Source organism: Carassius carassius, chromosome 17 (genome assembly GCF_963082965.1).
Source record: "Carassius carassius chromosome 17, fCarCar2.1, whole genome shotgun sequence".
NCBI lineage: Eukaryota > Metazoa > Chordata > Actinopteri > Cypriniformes > Cyprinidae > Carassius > Carassius carassius.
Window position 1 is genome coordinate 26,514,086 of NC_081771.1, and position 10,198 is coordinate 26,524,283.

Genomic DNA, 10,198 nt, shown 5'->3' on the forward strand with positions numbered 1-10,198 from the left:
CAGTGTCTACTGGGTGTGCAGTGTTAGGTTATGGTGGTGTGTTAAGCATTGTGTTGGAATGTTCAGTCAAGTGCCATGTTGAGGTGTTGGATCATCAGGGGTCGGTTGCATAAAACATTTAGATTAGTCTTAAAAAGTTAGTCAACTAATTATTTTTCTTAAAGACCGGTCATAACTTTTTTTTTATTCCGTTATGAAAAGGTAGATTGGTCTTATTTGTATTGAAAAAGTAAGACTTTAGGACTGAAACTACTAAGGACTGATTACCCCTTAGTAACTGCTTGTTTGTCAAACTACTTCTTTAGACACAGTCTTAACATGGTGGCTAAGTTTATGCAACTGGCCTCTGGTGGCAAGTTGGGCAATGGTGGCGAGTTAGGCTATAGTATAAGATTGTGTGGTTTGTTAAGCTGATGTGTCTGTTGGGTGCTGGGATGCAGTGTTGAGTTCTGATGGTGTGTTCAGTTTGTTGTTGGGACATTCAGTTAAGTGGTATATTGAGCTGTTATTTCAGGTCATCCGGTGGCATATTTAGCTGTAGTGTTGGGTTGTAGTGACCTAAGCTAAAGTATATTGTTGTGTGGTGGTTTGTAGCTGTTTTGGGTTACGATGCTGCTGTGAGCATTGTGTTGGGATGTTCTGTCAAGTGCCATGTTGAAGTGTTGGGTTGGATCATCTGGTCACCACCAGATGACCCACCAGTTGGGCCTGCAATGCGCTAAATTGTATGTGGCTACGGTGGTGAACTGAGCATTGTGTTGGGATGTTCAGTCAAAGTGGAATGATGAGTTGTAGTGTTGGGCCTGTAATGTTGGGTTGTGATAGTATGTTGAGAGGTAGCATTAAGTTGTGTGGTGGTTTCTTGAGCTACGTTATTGGAATGTTCAATAAAGTGGGGTGATGAGCTGCACTTTTGGGGTGTGGTGGTGTTTCGAGCGGTTGTGTTGGGTTCTGTTTTGAGCTGTAACATTGAAGTCAAGGTGATTTCTGGATAGATGACTGAAGGAAGTGAAGATGAGCTCTAGACTAAATGCATTATTGTCATGAAAGATTCTGTTGCTCCTACTGCACGCTTAAATTAGCTGGCAGTGTTTGGATTACACCAGGGAGCTCTCACACAGGATTTATTCTAGCCTGCAGGAGCAAAGGATATTTCCATCTCTACACACACACACACACAACACACATAGATGCACAGTCACCCGTATGCTTGTGCACACACACAAACACACACTCAGATAAAACCCTAAGAGCACAAAACAAGGCTTTCGGTTACAGAGGTACTCGCACACAAACACTGTGGTCAAATAAGGATGCACTGCTCACTCAACCATTCATTTCATACTTCGCCCTAGAATGCGTCCATATGATGCTTTGCCATCAGAACAAACATACAAGTGCACTTCCATGCAATCATACACACACTACCACTTGAAAGGACTCAACAAGAGGCTCTTCATGGCCTTCGGATCAGGCTTCTTCTATTGCTATTGCCAAGTTTACTGACTGCTCATATTACAGACGGGTTTCACAGCTTTCTACCCATCTAACAGAGATAATACAGAGAGATAGAAACTGAGAGAAAGAGAAAGCAGATGCAGTGTTTTTCCTCTCATTTTGAGTGTCATGTGAAACAACCACACCACAGACTGTTTCACTGAACAATCTGATGACATAAACACTCTTTTGCTACCTAAATAACCTGCAGTCTTTAACCTTATCTCTTCAACTGATTGCATTATTTAAACAAAGAATCACCCGTCCATTCCAACCTTAAACAAAGCAGCCTCACCCTAATTTCTAATGACTGAGACAGACGCCCCCCTCAAAACACACACGCACACACATTTGTTGCGGATCGGTGAGCATGAGGCCTGCTGAAGCGCCTAATCCAGCGTCTGTAGACTCCAGGAACACACCATGATCCACCTTCATGCGATAGCAGATTAGAATCCTTAATCCAGCTCTCTCAATCTGGAGATCTTTTTATAAAACCTCACAGCTAATCCAACAGTGGTTTGTTTACTGTTCAAGACCTAGTTGAAACCAGGCTAGATTATTTTACTAAAAAACAAGAACCTTACTTCTTCATGTGTCATGTCAGGGTTCAATGCTGGTGTCCTCCAACAAACCTGCCCTACTAACCATGTTAATGTCTAAAGAGCTAAAATAAAAAGAGCTTTTTTTTTGAGAGCAAGCTAATTTACGCAAAACATAAAGGCTTCGGTTTCTAAAGCACATTACAGTGTCAGCTGAAACGATTCTATTTTCAATCCTTTTGCTGTCTCTCTGTCTCCATCTCATCCTTATCATTTCGTGGGCCTTTCTGCGCAAATTAAAAATTTCGAAATTCTTGCTGCACCAAGGTGCTCTTTGCCAGCGCAGCTAAAATGAAAAGGCTTTGTGGTGGCAGTGACCAGATTTTAAATGCAGCGAGATCAATAAATAAGAGGGGGCTGCTTGAGCACAATCTCTGAATGTCTTTGAGTGCGTATGTGTGCATATGTGTGCGAGGGTCAAATACTGCATGTCCTGTAGTCAGCTGTCAGAGTGCAGTAGATTCTCTCCCATCCCACAGCTCTCGCCAAATCCCACCAAGCCGTCCTTCTGCCCTCTCCCACAAGAGGAGCATCGTTCCAGCCATTCCTGAAATCATGGCTATTTCTACTCTGGATTCAAATATAGCGATAAGCACTAGAACAAATAGGCCAAACTACTGGCATTTCAAACATGGGCTCCATTATCTCAGCGGGGGGAATGGAGCACCGCAGTGGCAACCCACGGCACAGGCAACATGACAGTCTCCTGGAGGGCAAACAACACCGGAGACACAAGCGGTGCAGGTTGAAAAAAACAGCCCTCATCTCTCCAGAATACTCCTCTGCCCGGAAACACTAATGCACTCAAACCCTCATTGACGAGCTGAGAGAGATAGATAGAAAGAGAGAGGGGGGCAGATGGAAAGCAGAACAACAGGCGCACAGAAAGGTTTCAGAATGACGACCTTCAGGTGTCTAGCACAAGATCGGCCTCGTTGATTAACAGCAGAGGCTGGCGGAAAGATACACACGTATTCTGAACGTGCACTTCCCGAAGCTTAATTCTATACTGTGAAGTTACAGCAAAGGAGATTTTTCTTTCTCAAGTCTCAGTATGAAGCCTTTCTTGAGGGAAAAATCAACCTTTTCACCTTGTCTGTGAAAAACAAGCGCTCAGACAGCCCAACAAAAATAACCTTGAGTTTCATCAGGGATATTCTCACATTGAATGATAAACAGAGGCCCGAGGGACGCTGAACCAAAAAGCAGCTAATTGCATGCCTCTGAAATTCGGCCCCTATGTTTATCTGAAAACAGAGTCAGTTTGGTGTGACCCGCTTCAGCTGCTGGTAGAAAAGCTCATTCATTTAACTGTCTCCAGAAACACAAATCTCCAGCTCCTCGGCCTCGTTACCACAGACCGGCAGGCCAAAGGTAAAGAAGATCATGTTTGCGACACAATTATCAAGTCTGCTGCGACCGACTTGCATTTCTGCTGACACAAACAGTTGTCTTCCGAGCGCTAATGTTCACGCTAAACAGCAACCCACATAACCTACTATTATGTAAGAGCCAACTGTTGAGAGGAAATTCTACAATCAAAGCTGTTTGCTAACGACAAAATAAATCATTAGCCAAGTAAGTCAAGATAGAGATGCACTTATCCATGATACCGATTAGCATCATGCCAACTGTCTTCTCACAAAGCAGCACAGGGAAGTGTATCTGTCAGTATTTACAAGATGATTTGCCAAGTTGTTATGAGTGCAAGGACACAACCTGCTCGGAAAACAAATTCACCGCTGACCTTCAAGCATTGAGTATTCGGGGCTGATTCATTTGGCAGTTACTGGCCACACACGTGGCACACCACAGCTTGTATAATCAAGCCAGCGCTTGCATTCTAGCTCTTTAAATGACAGGTGTTATGATCAGGTGAGAACTTCTCGCTGCCTCTGACTTTTATAGAACGGTTAAATCAAACGACAGTCCGCAAACTCTAGGCTGAGCTTTCCGAAGTTCATTGAGATCAATTTTGCAATTAACGACACTGATTGATGCATGTTTAAAAACCTAAATCAATGGGTTGTCACTGAAGATGCTGCAAATAACGTCTCTGTATCCAGAATGACGATACAAAGAACTAGGTTTTTCAATGGTCAACCTTGCTGTGGTTTTTGTGCCAGTGCAAAAATATAAATATATATTTAATATATATATATATATATATATATATATATATATATATATATATATATATATATATACACACACACACACACACACACACATATTTAAATTACAAAATATATTTAATATATATATATATATATACAGTCGTAGCCAAAATTTTTGAGAATTACATAAATATTGGAAATTGGAAAAGTTGCTGCTTAAGTTTTTATAATAGCAATTTGCATATACTCCAGAATGTTATGAAGAGTGATCAGATGATAGTCATAGTCCATAGACTATAGATCATAGTCGTTCTTTGCCATTAAAATTAACTTATCCCCAAACAAACCTTTCCACTGCATTTCATTGCTGTCATTAAAGGACCTGCTGAGATCATTTCAGTAATCGTCTTGTTAACTCAGGTGAGAATGTTGACGAGCACAAGGCTGGAGATCATTATGTCAGGCTGATTGGGTTAGAATGGCAGACTTGACATGTTAAAAGGAGGGTGATGCTTGAAATCATTGTTCTTCCATTGTTAACCATGGTGACCTGCAAAGAAACGCGTGCAGCCATCATTGCATTGCATAAAAATGGCTTCACAGGCAAGGATATTGTGGCTACTAAGATTGCACCTAAATCAACAATTTATAGGATCATCAAGAACTTCAAGGAAAGCAGTTCAATCCTTGTAAAGAAGGCTTCAGGGCGTCCAAGAAAGTCCAGCAAGCGCCAGGATCGTCTCCTAAAGAGGATTCAGCTGCGGGATCGGATTGCCACCAGTGCAGAGCTTGCTCAGGAATGGCAGCAGGCAGGTGTGAGCTCATCTGCACGCACAGTGAGGCCAAGACTTTTGGAAGATGGCCTGGTGTCAAGAAGGGCAGCAAAGAAGCCACTTCTCTCCAAAAAAAAACATCAGGGACAGATTGATCTTCTGCAGAAAGTATAGTGAATGGACTGCTGAGGACTGGGACAAAGTCATATTCTCCGATGAAGCCCCTTTCCGATTGTTTGGGGCACCTGGAAAAAGGCTTGTCCGGAGAAGAAAAGGTGAGCGCTACCATCAGTCCTGTGTCATGCCAACAGTAAAGCATCCTGACACCATTCATGTGTGGGGTTGCTTCTCATCCAAGGGAGTGGGCTCACTCACAATTCTGCCCAAAAACACAGCCATGAATAAAGAATGGTACCAAAACACCCTCCAACAGCAACTTCTTCCAACAATCCAACAACAGTTTGGTGAAGAACAATGCATTTTCCAGCACGATGGAGCACCGTGCCATCAGGCAAAAGTGATAACTAAGTGGCTCGGGGACTAGAATGTTGAAATTTTGGGTCCATGGCCTGGAAACTCCCCAGATCTTAATCCCATTAAGAATTTATGGTCAATCCTCAAGAGGTGGGTGGACAAACAAAAACCCACTAATTCTGACAAACTCCAAGAAGTGATTATGAAAGAATGGGTTGCTATCAGTCAGGATTTGGCCCAGAAGTTGATTGAGAGCATGCCCAGTCGAATTGCAGAGGTCCTGAAAAAGAAGGACCAACACTGCAAATACTGACTCTTTGCATAAATGTCATGTAATTGTCGATAAAAGCCTTTGAAACGTATGAAGTGCTTGTAATTATATTTCAGTACATCACAGAAACAACTGAAACAAAGATCTAAAAGCAGTTTAGCAGCAAACTTTTTGAAAACTAATATTTATGTAATTCTCAAAACTTTTGGCCATGACTGTGTGTATATATATATATATATACATTATAATTTAAATCATATTCAAGGTTTTAAATAATCTGAATTGGGTTTACAATGCTAAAAATAGAGGGTTCATTTACCAAACGTAACCGAGGCATAAGAAATCTTCTAGAAAGGGTGTCAAGTAAGTTGTTAAAGTGAAAGCACAATGTTATACACTGCAGCTGACTATAATATCATCTAATCCAATAAGATGTAGAATGAAACCCCATAGAGCCATTTAGACTATGAGACACAGGCAGGGCTGTCCGTGTTAACTGCTCTACAGTCATTCATATGTAACAGCGTGAGTGGAACATCCAATAAATTCAAATCATCTTTAAATGAACCACACTGATCAGTGCCCGTTTTTGGAGGAAGTGTGATTATAAACCCAAATTCATGCACATTTGGGGATTGCCTGAGCTAAACTTGCATTCGACAGCTTCTGCACTCGAGACCCATTTCTTACAGCCCACATTTTCTCGTAATCAGCTCATTACACCGCAATCATTTGTTGTTGTACGCACAACAAAGACATGCAAACAGAGCTTAAACAAGATCCTTCTAAAGATCCCAAATTAAACTAATTCTTACATACGAACATCTTCTCACAAGCCTAACCCATATCCTGTAGGGAAAACAACAAACATCATGGACAGAAACGTGTGGCTGACACTCTAACCCCGAGCAAAGTTCTTTTTTTTTTTTGTCTTCGCAGCTACAGACATCCAGCGGTCTGGGTGTGCTTGAGAGAGCACAGTGTGAGATCCCTTTAAACCCCAACAGCACAAACAGGTCCTGACAGATTTGCTCTCCCTAATTCGTGGTGAGAAAAACAGCACAAGTATATAAGAGCTCTTCTGTGTGCTTATAATAAAAACAAACACACATGCTCACAAAGAAAGGGGAAAAACATCCAACAATAGTCATTTCTAATGGAAGAAAAGAGTGGGTGAGACTGCTCCATTTCAATTCACTGATACCGCTAATGGCTTCTTAGAGGTTCCATGAAATCAAGCAGCTGTCAAGGCGATGCATCGGGAACAGGGAGGAAGAGGCGGCATTCCCACAAGAGAAAAGCATCGCGTCAGGATGTTTGGCTAAACATCTGCTCCCCTGCTCTCATGGTTTTAGCAGAAGCACATACTCAGACAAAGAGATGGGAGGTGGAAACACTGACTTCTCCATCTGAGGCTTTCTGTAAAAACAACAGCCTGCTCCATGCATAATGACTAGGGCACTGGGCTAGATGAGAAAGAGCCCTACTGATACAAAGCAGACACAGTCCAGCCATTTAACCAGCCTATGGCGAGCCTGCGGGTTTTGCTTGACTGACCACTAATTGTAAAAAGTTCATGACTTGCACAACAGAAACTTTCAAATATGTAACATTTGCTTTTTTTTTGAAGGTTGAGAGGACTGTTTATTCACAAACCACTACAAATTTACTGAGGAAAAACTATCTTTAGCTACACACTGTGTGTGTACATGCACAAATAAAACACAAAGGCTCTATAAAAACGTGCATATCATAATGACTTATAATAATATAATAATAACTAAAACATCTGAAGTCTTTTAAATGAGGAAATGACTGTAAAGTAAGACCATAATTAATAACCTTGTGAGCCATAAATTCATGTGACAAACTCAAATATCCTATGCCTGAAAGGATCAAAATCCGATTCTGGTCTTTCGAGGGAGAAAAAAAAATCTCTTAAATGGATGTGAAACCATAGTTCACGGATTCATCATCACAGCACATTCTTAAGAAATGCTTCATGGGAATTATGAAATGTAAAAAAAAAATATCTTAATTTTAGACAAAGAAAAGACAAACAGTTCACCTCACTAAATGACATCATTACACGCTGATGTCATTCATTCCACCTGTAAACACCGAATCATTAAACAGCGCGTACGATTCTTAAGAGTAGGCTACATCAAAATGTTTGTATTTATTCATCCGGAGACATTCCTACAGCAAAACTAACCGAAAAGCAGAGTTTTCCACCAAAGTCGAGCGAGATAACAAATTCGACGCTTTCTTGGCAAAACATCACATTTTACTTAAACTTCACATGACGTCACCGACACAACATAAGACATTTCTAAACTTTCTGCCTGTAACGAACGACATGTGCAGGTCGAGTCCTAAGAACACACGGATCCGCCAGTTCAAATTAACCAAGATGGCGTGAGGCTTGTTGTTTAGAGAGCAGAAAAAATGGAGGATATTGTAATATACACAAAGGGATAAATTTCAACAACTCGGCCAGGCGGCAGCTGCTGCTCTTTAAGGAAGCAACAAAGATAAGAGCAACGCGAAGCTCCAACTCTACACCAGCGACCCGCTCCGACCGAGCAGCCGATTTCCCCATCGAAAATACCAAACCGTGTGCTTTTAACAGCTTTTATCAAAAGGATTTGTAAAGTAAATGCTTTTATCATGTTGTCTCAATGAAAAACTGTTAGCCTTTGCCATCATCTGAGAGACGGACATTAAACAGACCAAAGGTAGCGTCAGCTCCTCCAAGTGACTCTCCCGCATCGCCCTCTTCAAATAAGCCCTATAAGATCAAATATTACATTTTTACGTACCCAAACGAACGACGGGGAACCGCTTGCTCTTTTGAAACATGTTTGGAAACATTAACGAGTGTTTACCGACAGTTTACATTTAAAAACGTAGCAGTTAAAGCGCACGCGAGAGGGCACAAAGGCAGATTCCTATTATGAAGTCACAACCCCCGCGCGCAACATTGTGTCCACTCGTAAACTTTTGCGCCATTCGCGGTCGCATCGGAATATTTCTCTCGATCGGCTTTTCCCGACAACGCCGTTGAAATGCTTTCGACAAGTTTCTTTTTACGCTCGAGGGACACGCGTAGCCAACCTAAAGAAACTATCAAGTTAGCTGCCCTCGCTAAGAAATCAAGCCAACCCGCGACACAACATTGATTCGCCAATGAAATAACTGATCCAGCTCTCAATAAATTCAAAACTTACCCCTTAGTTTTGACACTTCGCGTAATTCCGCCTCGATTGGGTTCGAAGTATCACTTCAGGTAACGTTGCTCTTTGTTTTCCTTTTTCGATTTGCTTTTGGAAGAGGCCGGTGTAGCAGGAGATGATGAAGAAGGGAATTGGGCAGTAATTGAGTCTCGGTGTGTGTGAGTGAGTGAGTGAGTGAGTGACTACGTGTGTTTGTGTGTGTGTGTTAGTTACGAATAGCAGATTGAAGGAGCGTCCTTTCAAGGTTTATTCTGCCTCACTTCAAGGAATCAAAGAGACGTTAGCGGACAATACTAATACGATAAAACTTTTATTCGCCGTGAAAAGGCAAACGTGTGTAGGTGGCCGAATTATGCACATTGCACGCTGTATTCTTTTTTTTTTTTCGTAAAGTGTCGTTTACTGTTTACAAAACATCTGTCAATGACGGAGAGCCGAAAACGCTGTAAGGCTGTTGTTGTTGTTTTTAACCCTTTAGGTTGTATTTTATGTCATCTCTCTCTCTCTCTTAAAGACTACTTAAGAAGTTAAATCAGTTCTTTATTAATATTATTAAGACATATTTGCATCATGGCTGAGCATGGTTTTTAAATCACCTGAAAACTTTTTTTTTTATCAAGTTGTGATCAGTTATCAAAATTGACACGTACTGTATAAAAGTTACAAGGCTGCACGTGTTAATGAGATTGTGCTTGCAAATGAATGTGAAGACTTATTATGCTGTACAATAGCAGTGGAAATCTGATAATATGGCATCCAGTGAAATGGAAATTTAATTCTAAGATTGGTTGATCAAACTTGATTGCATTTGTCTCAAATTACCTCAATAGCTAAATTCAGGGATTATGGATTAACCCGGCTAATCTGACCCTATTTCCCCTCAGATCATCAGGGGAGTGAGACAAGGTGATAACATTCCGATTTGACAACAAAATTTCCGTAATCCAAAAGATAGTGGCATCATTTGAGCCATGATGTCGTTTCACGGTGAAAAGAGAAAAAGAGGATCTGCCCCCGCGACGCTCAGGAGGAACAGAAAATAAAAGGCAGAATAATTGGAACTGTTACTTTTAGTATGACGCTCATTGATCTCTCATTTAAATTACACTTGCGGGCAAAGTGAGAGGCGGCAGAATGGCCCTTTGCAGCAGGAGCCGAGTTGAGCACCACGAGGCAGACAGCCATCTGTGCCTAATTGTGTGCTTTTTCTCCCTGCCGCTGCACTCAC

The 10,198-nt window shown here is 41.5% G+C and overlaps 1 protein-coding gene across 20 annotated transcripts in view; it reads right to left on the bottom strand.

The window, feature by feature from the left end:
- baz2ba (bromodomain adjacent to zinc finger domain, 2Ba) overlaps positions 1 to 9,156 on the bottom strand; it is an 82,963-nt gene extending 73,807 nt beyond the window's left edge. For 19 of the 20 annotated variants that reach the window (XM_059571485.1, XM_059571481.1, XM_059571484.1 and 16 more), the window contains exon 1: positions 8,966 to 9,156. The gene's annotated coding sequence lies outside the window, so the exon portion shown is untranslated. Of the gene's footprint in view, positions 1 to 8,556; positions 8,710 to 8,965 lie in introns of those variants that run through there. The other variant, XM_059571468.1, reaches the window with a different exon arrangement.
- Between the last annotated feature and the right edge of the window lie 1,042 nt (positions 9,157 to 10,198).